The 15443-nt window shown below is 41.7% G+C and overlaps 1 protein-coding gene across 5 annotated transcripts in view; it reads right to left on the reverse strand.

Moving 5' to 3' along the window:
- The window catches only part of LOC115100224 (semaphorin-4D-like), a 434534-nt gene that overhangs the window by 327230 nt on the left and 91861 nt on the right, over nucleotides 1–15443 (reverse strand). For all 5 annotated transcript variants that reach the window (XM_029618594.1, XM_029618567.1, XM_029618577.1 and 2 more), the window contains exon 2: nucleotides 525–661. The gene's annotated coding sequence lies outside the window, so the exon portion shown is untranslated. The remainder of the gene's footprint in view (nucleotides 1–524; nucleotides 662–15443) is intronic.

Below are 15443 nucleotides of genomic sequence, written 5' to 3' on the forward strand. Positions count from 1 at the left end.
GAACATTTTTTTTTTTTTTTTAAACAAGCCAATATACATTTATTTTTCAATACCGTAAGCAGTAAATGTAAGTACCACAATAATACTAACCATACCTTAATGTCCCATGCGCCCTTGACTCACGGATTGACTTTACACCACCTCTGGAGCTGGAGTTAAATTTTCCACATTAAAAAGTGTACATTTGGCATCCAGTGACTTTCTGCATCGGGGGTAATAGCCAATAACTTCATCTACACGGGATGGGCGCTATCGGCTATTGCATCCAAAACACGTGTCCAACCACGTGTAAACCTCTGCGCTAGTCTGGGCGTACTTTATTGCATCAGCCCCTCTGACAGGAAGGCTATTTCTTTTCTGACACTAAAATGATTGCGACATCAAAAGCATGAAACGGAAGAATTAAAACAGAGATTGGGAAAACACTTTTCCCAGACTTCCTGGCCTCTATAATTGTCCAGAAGAGACGATAAAAACCAAGACAGCCTCCAAATGAGTGAACAGTTGTTATAAGACAGATTTACCTTCTGGAGCTACTGATCAGCCTTTTGGGTAAATAGTAAGTAGCCTCTACTGCCCTGGCGGCAACAGTCCTCCAAGGGGGTCAACAGCCTTGCGCACAGAATACCATCATGCATTGAAGTCTTCAAATGAATTCCACCTGGACAAGAGCACATGACAGAAAAAAGGGACTTTTAGTGATGGAGAAGAGAGCTCTCTTTACAGGTTCTTTAGAGATGGGTTCCACCAGCTATCAATCCATCAGCCTAACGTTTATAACATGAAAGACTCGGGGGGAATACCCTTCTGAAAGTTTGTGAAACATTTGGAGCCCTGACTCTATTTGGGCATGAGACCAGGGCCTGTTTTAAAATGTCAGCACACATAGGCACTACGCAGGAGAGGAGGGGATCCCCTGGGAGACCGGAAAGATTTTCTTACAATGCCCCTCCCCAGATCCTACCCTTTCCCCATGCATTTAGTCTGGTAGCAGAAGAAAAAAAAACAAACAAACAGCCCAGGGTCTGTGAGCTGCCATGGCCTCACTCTCTCCCTTCTGCATGGGTTTCCTGTTACCAAGGAAACCCCTGCAAGAGGCAGGCAGCCTCAGGGTCTGTAACTGTGCACCAGCTCACAGGTCCTGCACGGACATTTTTCTTCTGCTCACAGAGATACGGGTGAGGGCTGACCGCAGCGGCCACTAGCAGGCTCGAATGAGAGCATAGCAGCACGCCGCCATCATAATTTGACACCAGAGACAGTGGTCTACAATCGCCAATACCTAAATCTGAGCTTGCATGAGAAAGGCAAAAAAAGGGGCTTTGTCAAAGCAGTACAGGAAAGAAGTCTGTAGCAGAAGCAGTAGTAATAGCAGTAGTGGCAAAGCTCAGGGACTCAGGCTGACTTACACGCTGCTTCCTCTCAAGTAAGACAAAGCACTCCAGATCCCCACGTTCCCAAAGAATGAACTGTTTACGTGAACAAAGTATGTATAATTATTTACAGACACTGGACCAATAAGAGTTGCACTGTCAATTCTTCATGCTTGTTTACTTTACTAGAGCGATTCAGCCATTACTTCAACACAGTTACTCCCAGTCTCAGTCCTGGACAACCCTTCTGACTCTGAATACGACTTCTGACTCAAGAAGTTGACTATTTACCTGGCCATCCATATAGACAACCCTGGGATGTTCTCCTTTCTACCAGCACAGCATTGCCGCAGGAAGCTTCTAGGGATCTCTTCTCATCGAGTGGCATCCTAGAGATCCCATCACTCTCAGGGAATCTGGCAGGCCTGCTGTTACCCTGGAGGAACCGTGACTCACGCGCCAGATTCAGTCCATGCTGATTCTAATCCCTTTCATTGTGAATCTCCCTACTCCTGACCTCTACAGGCATCTCTCACGTGCACACCCAACCCAGGAGTGCCATAGGCTGTACCCTGTGCAAGGACATGGATTTAGGGTTAAATATGACTATACAGCCGAACATATTGTTATATTATTGTAGCTGGATTGTTTTAAGACTAGGCACATACTGGACTGTGTGTCTCTTGTTTTCCCCCCCATTTACCAACATGACTGGTACAACCTTAGCGAAATATTCATATAGCACTTCCACCTGTGGGGGGGTAATGATGTAATCCTGTTATTTTATACTTTATTTTTATCACAAAAATGTAATAGAAATGTAAAAAGGTTACAGCTGATAATGATGGATTTGTAGCTTGGTCAAGTAGACAGCAAATGACTTTTTTTTTTAAATTCTTTATCATTTTAAATTTTACAAACTGAAAAGATTTGCATACTCTTCACAATCAGCTATATCAATATATAACAAAGAGAAGAAAAAGAAATAGTAATCAATACTTTACATTTCTTATCTAATTTGTGCCATGTTACAAAGTAGGAAAAATTAAATCTTAACAAGAGGGCAAGAGAAATTTAGGAGACTGTACCAAGAAACTCTGCGCGTGCTGGGAGATGCACTCATAGCCGCGGGCGTTTTAAAATTCCCACGGCACGCGCACAGCCGCACGCACATCTCCTGGCCTTCACACGCGCAGGGCTTTTAAAATTAGCCCCAAGTGTCTGGCAATCTGAAGGCAGCAAAGCACTGCGACAATACAATAGCTAAAGCCAGAAGAATGCTGGGTTGCCCAGAGAAAGGAATAGCCAGTAAGAAAAAAGAATGATAATGCCCTCGCCCAGCTCCTCGGTGAGGCCTCACTTGGAGTACTGTGTTCAGTTCTGGAGCCCGTATCTCAAAAAGGAGAGAGAGACAGGTCGCAGGTGTTCCAGAAAAGGGCAACCAAAATGGTGTGGAGTCTGTATCTGAAGACTTGTGAGGAGAGCTGAAGGATCTGAATGTGTATATCCTGGAAGAGAGGAGGTGCAGGGGAGATATGATACAGACCTTCAGATACCTGAAAGGTTTTAATGATGCACAAACTTCGAAACATTTCCACTGGAAAGGAAACAGTAGAACTAGGGGTAACGGGGCATGGGGGAGGTGACTTGGAACAAACATCAGAAAATATTTCTTCATGGCTAGGGTGGTAGATGCCTGGAATGCCCTTTCAGAAGAGGTGGAGAGGACAAAAAAGTAAACAAATTCAAAAGAGCATGGGATAAAACATTGTGGGATCCCTAAAGGCTAGGGCCTGGAAATTAAGTAAAGGGTGCATGGGAGTAGCCTGCATGGAGCAGCAGTTACTACCCTTAATCAATGCTTTTTGACACAACTGCAACATCATTATCTGCTTCGATGGCAGGGGGAAAAGGGGAATTGGATTCAGACGACAGCTAACACAGGGCCCCAACTTTTACAGTCCAGGGTACTGATAGGCAAACATTAGGGAAAAAGCACAGGACTGCTTCTACAGCCAAATCCAAAAGCAAAGAACATTCAAGCAGCATTGTCTGAATTATCAAGATGGCTGCTCACTCCCTAAAAATGTAGCTAGCAGCAATTTTGTAATGGGTTTGAAAGCTGCTTGGTTTGTAAATATTACTACCCTTAACACAAGGCTCGGGGGGGGGGGGGGGTTAAACTGCTCAGAACAGCAGTTACTACCAAAGGCAAAGGATAAATCTTACCCCTAAATCTGCCTTCCTTTAACCCCCTTGTGGGATATACCATTCTGATAAGACCATACCTTAAGGCTAAGTATAAAGGAAAGGCCTTCAGGAACGTCCGGATAACTTGTAGGATTGGGTTCCCTTCCAGCGGGTCCTCCCTCTGGGCCCAAAGATTTTAAGGGTAGTCATTACATTGGTAATGAGGGCCAAGAGCGCATCCCTGTGGAACAGCCTGACTAATGTTGATTCTTCTTCTTCTTCTAAGGAGGAACATTCCTCTTCTTCTGGAGAGAGACTAGAGGGATAGAAGGATCTGAATCTTTCCCTGTTAGGGAAGCCTTCAATGACTCCTATGTCAAAGTCTGAGTGGAGGATCCTGTCTTCATAGCATGTCTGGGAGGCTTTTGGGATGGTATCCTATGATCAAAGACATGAGGCCAGGCTTTTGCATAGCGCAAAGGAATGATGCATAAGGAACACAGATTCCAGGAAGAATGCCCTTGGGGATGAGGTAGGGGCACCCAGAAGACCTTGAGAGTTCATAACCAGGTCAGGCCTGGTCTTGGTGCTTAGTCTTCCTGCCAAGATATCTGATGGGGGGCAGAGGGGATGAGCCCCCATGCAATCTGGAGACTCGCTGCATCAGACACTGCTAACCCTGGAGATATACCTACATCGTGGGCTACCAACTCCTCCCTATGGGAGGTGCAACTGGTGGCAACCTCCTGAGCAGGCTATACAATGTCTTGATCCGAGATGGGACAGAAAGAGCCTGCCACTGTTGGGAGCTGCTTCACTCCGCAGGCTAGTCATTAGCTACTGGGGAGGGTTTCTTTTTTTGGCTCAGAGCATTTGTCAATAGCCAAGATGGAGGAAGGCTCATCCAAAGAGATAATGCAGCTTCTCTCTCACTAGCCAGGCATGAAACAAATCCCTCCCCCACAGGATACCTCCAGACTTAGTCACCACCGCAGGAAGATCAAGGGCCTGGCCGCTGCTTCAGTGCTCCTCTCCTTAGCTTTTTTTTTTTTTTTTATAAATCCTTATGTTCCCACACAACAGAGCAAAAGGAGAAAGGGAAAACAGGAAACTGTCTAGATAGAACCATACATCCCTTATGTCACATGGGAAAAAAGTGAGAGTACACACTTTTTGTGTGTACTCTCTCCACAGCCCCCTCCACAGCCACCAGCTGGCTGTGGATGTGTAAGAGCTGGTCCAACAGGAAGATAAGCAATATAATATTTCCAGATCAAGTTCTATTAAATTCCTAAAATCCCATGAAAGTCTACAGTCATCATAAAAAGTGCATATAACTAGAATACAAATGGGAAAAGTCTTAAAAAAAATTAACACAACACAACTTGGCATTATTAATGCCCATGAAAACACAGTTCAATATAAGTTAGTTAATGACATTTAGAAACTGCAGAACTATGGAACAGAAAATGTAATTATTCAGATCCAATACTAAACAGACATCTAATTATGAAAAATAAAGCTCATTACAGACTATATTCAATAAGGATTTCCTGCAGCTTAGCAAAATTCTGTTTAGGAACCTAATAACTCAAAAGTCAGACTGGAAATAATTCACAGACACTCTGCTTTTTAATAGCAAAAGCAAAAAAGCCCCTCTGCTGTGCTTAAGAGAGCACATTTTAGCAAGAATGCTTGTAATTCTTCATCTATTTTGCTTACATTAGACGCTTCTGCAGCATCTAGCTAATACAGGTTGAGTACATAGGTCAAAGTAAAACTTCACCACCAAGCCTCTATGAGCGAAACACACAATTTTAAACTCAAAATTGCACTTAACCAGTTTCCAAGAAGAGCAACTAAACTTTGAAGCATTAGCAATTTCTTTTCACAGCTAACTAAATAATCCTATAAGTGTGGCGTAGTGATGGGATAGCAGCAGTACCTATGCCCTTGGCAGCACCTGAGCCCAGTGGCTTACAATGGACATGATGAAGGTAAAGGGACAGGAATATTTTTCAAGGCTCTAAGAATTACTCTCCGTTTGGAAATTAAATGTTGGGGAGATGTCCAGTTCTGTGAACTGGACAGAAACCTTTTCACTCAGCATATCCAGATTTGACTGGCTGGCTAAGAGCAGCTTTGCTTTCTGGTCTCTTGTCCAAACATGAGGAAACATGCTTTGAGATACAAGACACGTCTGAGATGTCTCTTACAGATGTATAAAATAGTATATAGGTCCTTCAATCTAAAATGTATTCCTGATGCACGTGACTGATGAGAATATAAGTGGTTACCTGCCCAGTATTTCCCACATTAAACGCCTATTCATTAACAGCAGTAATGTGGCTTTCAGAACGTGTTCTCTATGCATTTACTAAAGCAAACAAGCAGCGTGCCCTTGCTCTGCATAACAGACATATAATAAACCATAGTCACCTTTCCTTAGCCAGAGAACAGGTGTTAACCAAGACTGATTGCTCCACCATAGGATCTGCTAGCCCTGGGTTACAATGCCTGTGATATTTTTAGGGTACATTTTTAGTCATACATAGATAATGAAGAATGCAGGGTTACAGTTCAAATTATATTTTGGGCTTCTTTAACGCCTTCCTCCCCAAGGGGACCCAAAGTGGTTTACAATTTAGAAATATGTTAAGTTACATATAAAAAAAATAAGATTCAAAAAATAAGATATAAAGACCCATGAACACATGAGAGACTGATTTCAAAATAAAAGTGCAAAAGGAAATTGTTTGGGGCTTTTTCTGTTATCAGCACACAGTCTAATTACAGTAGTCATAGCAACAGCAGCCAAAAATAATTTGTACAGATAACAGCCCCTAAAACTGGATTACAAGTGTTATACTTGCATCTCCCTGATTATTACTTTGCTTTGTCTTAGCTGATATTCTGTTTCATATATTGCTGTGCAGAAATAAAGGTGAACAAAAAAAAAAGAAGGTGATATCTTTTTACTGAACTAGCTTTCAAGAGCTAAAACTCTCTTCTTAGGACAGAATTCAAATGAGTAAAAGATGACATTAGCAGGAAATATAAAGCAGTGTGGCTGCCATACGTGAATCATAAAAAGGCATTCCAGTGATAGGATGAAGAGGAAGGGATGAGGAAGGTTTGACAGCTGATTAGAAGCTGACAGGCAATTTATGGCTCACAATGGTATTTATTTAAAAATTTATAGACCACAAATCAGAATTCTAAGCGGTTTATAATAAATTACACTCATAAAATGGTAATCAGGTGCAAAACAAATGAATAAAAATGATTAAAACCAATAATCTAAAAGACAAAACATATACATAAGCTATGCATTTTCACCTTTGTTATACAATCCGCACTTAAAGCATATATCAGAATACATATCCAGCAGATAACTTATTCAAAAGCCTCCTTAAAGAAGAAAGACTGCACTAACTAACTAGGAAACCTAGATCTTTATTGAGTCCATTTTTGTCAGTTTCAGTTTTGCGTTCCTGGATGGTTTTCAATTTTCCATTGATGATTCTGATCTTAAGGTCATTGAAGCAGTGACTATGCCCCTCACCCTATCACTGGAATGCCTTTTATGATTTACTTATGACTCCCCACTATTTTATTCCAGGTAACATTGTCTTTTGCTCATTTGAATTCTGAGCCAAAGAAGAGAATACTGGCTCTCAAAAGCTAGTCCAGAAATGTATTAAGTTAGTCCAAATAAAAGGCATCACCTCATACATACTGAGATAGATCTTTAAAAAGTACGCGCGCGCGAACAAAAGTACGCCAGATTTTATAAGATACGCGCGTAGCCACGTGTATCTGATAATATCCGGGGTTGGCGCGCGCAAGGCTGCGCAAAATCGGCAGCCTGCGAGCGCAGAGCCGTGCAGCCTGCCTCCGTTCCCTCCGAGGCCACTCCGAAATCGGAGCGGCCTCGGAGGGAACTTTCCTTCCGCGTCCCCCCACCTTCCCCTCCCTTCCCCTACCTAACCCACCCCCGACCCTACCTAAATCCCCCCCCCTACCTTTGTTGGGCAAGTTACGCCTGCTTGAAGCAGGCATAACTTGCGCACGCTGCTTCGCATCCCCCAGCACAGGCCGCAGTGCCGGGAGGACTCGGGACCCGCCCTCCCGACCCGCCCCCGGACCCGCCCCAGACTGCCCCCTGAGCCCCAGACTAGCCCCCTCCCGCCCCTTTTACGAAGCCCCGGGACTTACGCGCGTCCCGGTGGCCTATGCAAAATAGGCGCGCCGGGCTTTTAAAATCTAGCCCATTTTGTTTTGTTTTTTGTAATTATCTGTTTATCCATTGAATTCACAGAAATAAGTTAAAAACAAAATATGTACATTCTAAATTTTAATTAGAATGTACATATTTTGTTTTTAACTTATTTCTGTGAATTCAATGGACTAACACGGCAGCCAAACAACTTAATCATACATTATGGTATACAAAAGGGCAAAAGTTACCAATATTGCTCACATGCATCCATCTTACAGATACTGCATATTAACCTTTCTGCCTCAGCCATACACAACTATAACCACAAACATTAACACACATTCATACAAACTTATATACAGTTATGTGCAATCGTTTAAACATCCCTGGTCAAATTGTATATGTTAATGAGCAGAAGTTAACAACCTCTACATGGTGCAAAGTTAAATACACAAAAAACTAAGTTAAATATGATATATTTCTGCAATTTTTAAAGCAAAACTGATTTTAACAAATTGAAAATAATAATACAGTGAATATGGCATGTGCAAAGGTTTGAACAACCTTCCAGTTAATTCATTTCTACATTTTTTTTTAAGTTGTTAATAGTGCCCATAAAATTGACTCATTAGGCCTTTAATTAGTCAGGTGAAGACAATTCCATGGTTGAACAAATACTCAACCTTCTAACCTCTCAGGTTGCGACTATTGTTCTGTCTACTTTGAATAACCATGGGCTCCTCTAACTACTTGCCTGAGCATTTGAAAATGAAGATAATTCACTCTAACAAAGCAGGAGAAGGCTACTATAAAAAATCTCTAAATACTTCCAGCTAGCAATTTCAACTGTCAGAAACACTGCTAAAAAAAAAAACCAAAACCCACTAAATCCCTTCCCCCCAAAATACTGCAATAGGAAAGGGATAGTCTCACCAAACTCAATTTTAAAAATACAATCTTTATTCTGTGATATTACAACATGAAAGCAATTACATACAAGTTATGTCTTTAACAAAAATATTTTATACAAATATATTGTTTATATAGATCTTTATACATTTTCATATAAATAAAATATTTTCATATAAATAGAATATTAACAAAAAACCACCATTCATAAACCCATGTTGAAAATACAAATTAAAAAGCATACATCACACACACATTCAATACATATCATAATCATACATCACCACCACCACTTAAGGAATCCTCAAGACGCCACTTAAATGCCTACTTAAGTGGAAAAAAAAAATGACTACTACAACTTACATTGCTGTAAGTTTGTAACTACTTCTGCAAATCCCTCCAACCCAAAATAAATTTTTTTAAAAATGCCAACATAGTATCCAGTTTATATGACAACTAAAAGACATCAGGTTTTCTAACTGGCATAAACATAGGGGTAGCTGGTTTCAAAGGAATGGAACTGAGCAAGAAAGAGACCGATTATGAGCAACGACTTCACATCCTTGGCTAAAAAGTGCTGACAGCAGAATCTCTGCTCGAGATCAACGTTCAGCCAGGAACATGCTTTTTGATTCTGCATCTTAGACAGTCCGGCCCATGTGCTGATAAAAGCTTAAACAGTAAACACCACCTTGAAATCAATGGAGGCTGCTTAGCATTGTGAAGATCCTGGCAAGGGTCTCTCCCTACTAGTAACCCAGCTGATGTGCTCTGCCGTGTTCTCCCTCTCTGACTGCCATCACCATCCCCTTAAATGCCATCACCTCATTGTTCTGCCCTGCCCACCACCTCTTAGCAGCCATCACCATTTACCCTCCTTCACTACCTATCATTACCACTTACCTTGACTAAATTCATCTCCCCACTGCCATCTCTTCTCCGGCAAAATCCGGTCTCCGTGCAGGGACAGGGCATTGTCTCCTCACCAGCAATAGCCATGGCAGAGACTTTTCCAGAAGGGGCTAGATCTGGGACACCAGTTCCACATTGAGCTCCATCAGTTGCCACAAGCCTCTCTGATTGAAACAGGCTTGCTACTCCAGCCCAGAACATGGGGTAGTCCCTTCTCCCTTTGCTGGCAGCGCTGGCATCATGGAAAATGCAGTTCTGAAGAATTTATTTCCAGTGATAGAAATGCTCTTAACAGCATTTCCCAAGGTGCACAGAAAAAAACTCTACATCCTTGAAAACATGACAATGACACTTAAATCACCCAAGTTCTTACTTGTGGCACATACCTCAATAACAAACATGTGCCAGGAGAATGGAAATCGAAAGGCTGCAAAGAGACAGGTTTTGAATTGTGCCTTCATCTTTTATTCTGTGACCTGGATGCTTCACTCGGCTTCCCTAATTTTAAGCTCTTCGGAGTAAGTAAAGAAATTGCACAATAGAAACTCTCCTTGTGTGTACATTTCCCCATACATTTAACTCCATGGAAAAGAAGTGTTCTTACATCTGATGTTCATTCTTATCTAGCTTAGATATACAACCCTATCTACATAAGTATTACATATTTCATCTCTCACATTACATTTTCAGAGCACAATGTCCTTCCATCATGACGAAAAACTCCAGGTAGCAGGAAGTGGAACTAGGTCATGCTGTTCAGGCTCTCAAAGAATGGATGAATTCATGGCAGTTGAGAAAAGCCACCAACCACAGTCCAATATATATAAGGGTCTAAAACAGCAGTCAGTGCTAAGAATATAATTCAACCCCTCCCTTTTATAAGCTAACTACTTTTTTATGCAGGGAAAATGCATCATCTTCATTTTTAAAGGACCATCACATTCCAGATTGCCATATTGTGGTCCCATTATATAACCATGGGTCCTAAGAATGATTTTGTTTCAACATTTAAAAACATTTTTTTGAAAGTACATTTATAGGCTTGGAACTAGTGCATCTGGTGGGTGAGGGCTGGATATTTTTTAAATGTGGTGATGAGTGACCAGACGGCTAATATGGTTATATCGTGGCTATTTTATATCTCATTAGGTATAAAGTGATTCTTATTCCAGCGCGCAGCATACTAAACAACTAAAAATGGTCTCGTTTTTGTTGGTGTATCATCTGTCCAAACTTTCAGTTCATGTCAACCGTTCGAGCGCAGAGAAATATGCTCCAGCATTTGGTTTGTGATGAGTTCAAAAACCAATTCCAGACATCACCTCAAGTCAATCAATAGTCTCTTACTGCTCCAAACCAGTTTTCCACCATCCCTGTTCCACCCCTTCCCCTTGAACATCTCAGAATCCATGCCTGCTTTATAACCTTTAAAAAAAAAAAAGTAATGTAACAGTGTGAATGCTCTGAAGATAGAACATGCCATGCAATACTGAAGCTGCCTTACAGAGCTGGATTTAAGTTGGTAGCCACCAATGAAACAGCAATTTATTCCAAGAAGTGTTAATTACAGCTGAAACAAGCTGAAGGTCATCTGAAATAACTGAATGTCACCTATTAGCAAGTGTATTTATAGGTTAGTGGAAAAGATTGGTAGCAGTTCTCCAGCCACAGTTTATAATCTTGGACACAGTGGTTAGAACCTTTGGCTTGATCGCTGCTATGTCGATACATAGAGGGGCTAAACCATCACGGTAGATATTTCTATTTTAAGACTTCTTAGCATATGTAAAACGAGGCTCTCAATGCACGGCTAGAAAATTGCCCCAGTAGCAACTGCTGCTCTCATCACCACAAAGTTACTTCAATGTGCATTAGAAATCATCAGCTTTTAAAGACAATGTATTTGCATGTTAGCTTAGATTTAGACACACAGCTCATGAAATAAATGTTTTTGAAGGTTCTTATCTTGGGAAGAACATTAACATGCTTCTGTTCTTCTGCCTCCTTAGCTCCTGCATTTAAAGTGCCTGAAAATTTGGACAAACTAGGCAATTAAGCACCATAATCTGTGGTATGAGAAAGTACGCTAATACAACCATATTGCAAGAACGGTTTTGCTGGAAGTCAAGTTTGCTCTACACAGTTGCGGGACACAGGCAACATGTCGCAAACCTCGTATAGGGGATTCCTGTGCCGTTTCTTCTAAAGGCAATGGAACCTCAGTCTCAGTTTGGCTTTCCTGGAATCATTTTTACAATGGATTCTTGGGTATTCTTTCATTCAGTTCTTCACGCCTTAACATTAAAGTCCAGAGGAATATTCTAGTTGGTAAATAGTGGGCTGGCCCAGTGGCTCAGGAGGCAAATGATGTGCACTGCCATATGGAAGGTTTTTGGTTTGGGTCATCCGCTACCAGTTTGGCCGGGGCTGGGGATAATGTAGAGGCAGCAGAGCTGAGGGAGGGAAGGAGGGAGTCATGGTCATTGATTAAGGGTGACACCTGGTGGCCCAATTTAAGGCCGGAAGGAGCCCTTGTATATATGGCCCCTGGCCCAGGACTGTCCCTGCAATGATCAGACTAGATATGTTGGGGTAGGAGATATAAAATAGGGGAAATATGTGATGTGATGTGCTCGAATCCTGTTTATTGGTAGACGTTTTTGCTGTTTTCAGTACTTTTTCATCTGATTTTATGTTGCAGGTATTGTAATTTTATGGCTGTCTAGTCTGTAATCTGCACTGGATGATTTTTCAGAAGCTGTGGAATATAAATATTTTAAATGAATATTTAAAAAGGTATTCATGAACGAAGGCTCATGTAGACAGATACCAGTTCTGGTTCTGAATGAACCGGAAGTTTGAAGGAATCAGTCATAAATTGTACCAGAATTCAAATTTTAGGTTGCAGCAGCTGCCAACAACAGACAATAGAATGTCAATGTTTAATAATCAAGGACCCAAATTTTTTATTATGCTCCTGAAAAACAAAACATAAAAAAACTAGAAAAGTCAGCTGATAAACGAAAAGCTGGGTCAGCTACAGGGCCTCTGTCTCTCTCCTTCCCACAATCCTCAGACCTCACTCCTCTCTCTGCAACAACTCTTAGGCCCAAGACCTCTCTCCCCATCCCCCAACTGATAGCCGGGCCTCTCTTTCTTTCCCCGGCCAGCCATCCGAATGGCACTTCCTACCTGCATCTACTTCCTCTCGCAGCTTCAACCACGCTCACGAGACCTGCGAACACCTTGATTCAAGCCTCGAGACTGAAGCTGGCTGATGGAGATCGCAGACCCTGGAAAGAGGGGCAGGGGGGCGGGAGGGAGGCAGACCTGGGGGATCAATCCAGGAAGATAAGGTTGGGAAGGAAGGGAGAAAGACTGCATACACTTTGGGCAAAAGAGGGAAGTCATCAAACAAATGGAAAAAAAAAATAAAAAATAGTATGAAAAATGCTGCCCTCCAACAAAATCAGAGGTCCATGACAACATGGAGTCCTTGCTAATATCAGCTCTGTGATAAACTGTGGGATAAAAATATTGCCATTTTTTAAGCAGCAAACCAATCAGAGATGATATAAAAGTGTTTTAAGAGCATGCATGTTAATAGTCCTTTGAAGCTCAAATTGGCAGAGTGACCATCTAGCAACATCCATGGCAAATTACATCATCAGATTTGTTCTTGGTCCTGGATGCTCTGCGATTATAGTTCCCTGAGGCAAAACTACTTCCATGCTTCTGTATTCAGAATTACTAGCCAAGTCTTACTGTTACGTTTTCAAGGATTTAATACCTTAAAGAGAGATCTTATGTTCCGGCACATTGTGTACTTACAACAGTTATTTAACAAATGGCAACCCACAAAAACCTGAAGACGGGTTCCCCATCCCCGGGCCATAACTACTGTTCTTCCAGAGCCCATAAGAGGGAACCTTCTGCTCAGATTAACTCTTCTCTTTCTCTCACTCCTTTCCTAGGTGGGGGGGGTGGGGTGATCCCTAAATCTGCAGTGACAGCAGGATCTACCCTCGGGCCTAGGTAAAGGGTTCCTAGGCCCACATTGACAGCTCCCTCCTCTTTCTGGACATGGAAGAGAGTGAACCCTGGGGCAGCTGTTCTCATGTTCCTCTCTATGGCAGAGAGAAGGGGTTTCCTGGGCCAATTCCTCTCTCTCCCTCTCCTTACTCCTAAAATGCCATTCCCTGACCCAATGTGCTTCCTGTTCCTCTGCTGATCCACATGGGATTGGCCATGCAGCATAAAGGCAATGGGAGTTGTTACAGCTGCCACGTTCTTCTTCTTTTCCATAAATGCCTCAGTTTTGCTGAAGAGGAAACAAGACTCTTCAGTAAAATTAAAGCATTTTCCTCTTTCCAAAGACCCCCAAAACTGCAAGGAAGGATAGCACATAAAAAATGAATCCTAATGACACACAACAATAACAGCTTATAATAGCTTGGCTTGTAAATCTGTCAAAAATGACAGGAACTCCCCTCTCGATACAACAATCTTTCTTGATTTTCTTTGTCAGCAACATAAATGTTCAGTCTATCCTTCTCTCTCGTTCTTGACAACAGCGCATGCAGCTGTCAATGTGCAAACACTAAAAACTACTCCAGCTCGAGCAAGAGGTCTGTGCTTGTGATTTATCATAATCCCAAAAGCTGGAATCACAGGAAACTGGCTCCTCTTCAAATTAAAAGGTACATTCCCTTTGCTTGCTGCTAACTCAATTCCCATTATAATGACCCATTCTCCTTTATTACTTCCTGTCAAAATCTTTGCATCAAAGCACTGATGAAGTGCTCTCCTGCAGAATCTGTTTTCATTAAGGAATCCTTTCCTCTGATTCAACTTTTTAATTAACATTATGAACACGTCAACTTTCAAAATCCGTTTCTGTATTTATTTATACAGACGTATTTTACTACTTCCCAAACCTAGTTCAGGGTGGATTACAAAAATCACAATCATAAAATAAGACACAGTAATAAAACAAAAAAGAAACCATCTAACCAATAATGTACATAAGAATAATGGAGTTTACTATTTTACAAACAATAGGGAAAACAAGTCAAGTATCTAATCTTTGGTCACAATTGGATCAACACTTCCATACATTCTTCATTGTTCAAGAGTCTTTTCAGAAAGGATGGACTCCATCTTAACCAGGGTGAAACTAGGCCGCTGGTGCTAACCATAAAAAGGTGATAGAGTAGTTTTTAAACTGGAACAAGGGAGAAAGCAGTCGCTCAGCAGCACATGGTTTGGAGGGTGGTATTTTAGAAGGATAGCAACAAAACATGAGAGTTAGGGCATCCTAATGGAGAGGTTCCAATAAAGCAAAAGTAGTCCATGTGCCCATGAGTTAAGAGATTCCAAATTACCAAGTCAACTGAAAAGCAGGTTATTAATACAAACAAAAATCATACTTTGAAAAGTCTGTATACCAATGCCAGAAGTCAGAGATAAGATGGGAGAGTTAGTGTATAGCACTGAATGAAGAGTCAGACATAATTGGCATCTCAAAAACCTGGAGGAGGAGAATACCAATGGGTCAGTGCTATACCAGTGTACAAATCATACCACAATGATAGGGCAGATCAACTTGGGGGTGAGGTGGCTCTGTTTGGGATGGCAGAGAGTCCAACAGGATAAAGATTCTGCAAGAGCCTAAATGCACAGTAGAATCTTTATGGCTAGAAATCCCATGTGTGTTGGGGAAGAAACATAGAAATGATGGCAGAAGACGACCAAACGGCCCATCCAGTCTGCCCAGCAAGCTTTCACACTTATTTATTTTTCTCATACTTGGCTAATACTCTTGGCATTTATTAGTA

The sequence above is a fragment of the Rhinatrema bivittatum genome, chromosome 1, assembly GCF_901001135.1.
Source record: "Rhinatrema bivittatum chromosome 1, aRhiBiv1.1, whole genome shotgun sequence".
NCBI classification, from domain to species: domain Eukaryota; kingdom Metazoa; phylum Chordata; class Amphibia; order Gymnophiona; family Rhinatrematidae; genus Rhinatrema; species Rhinatrema bivittatum.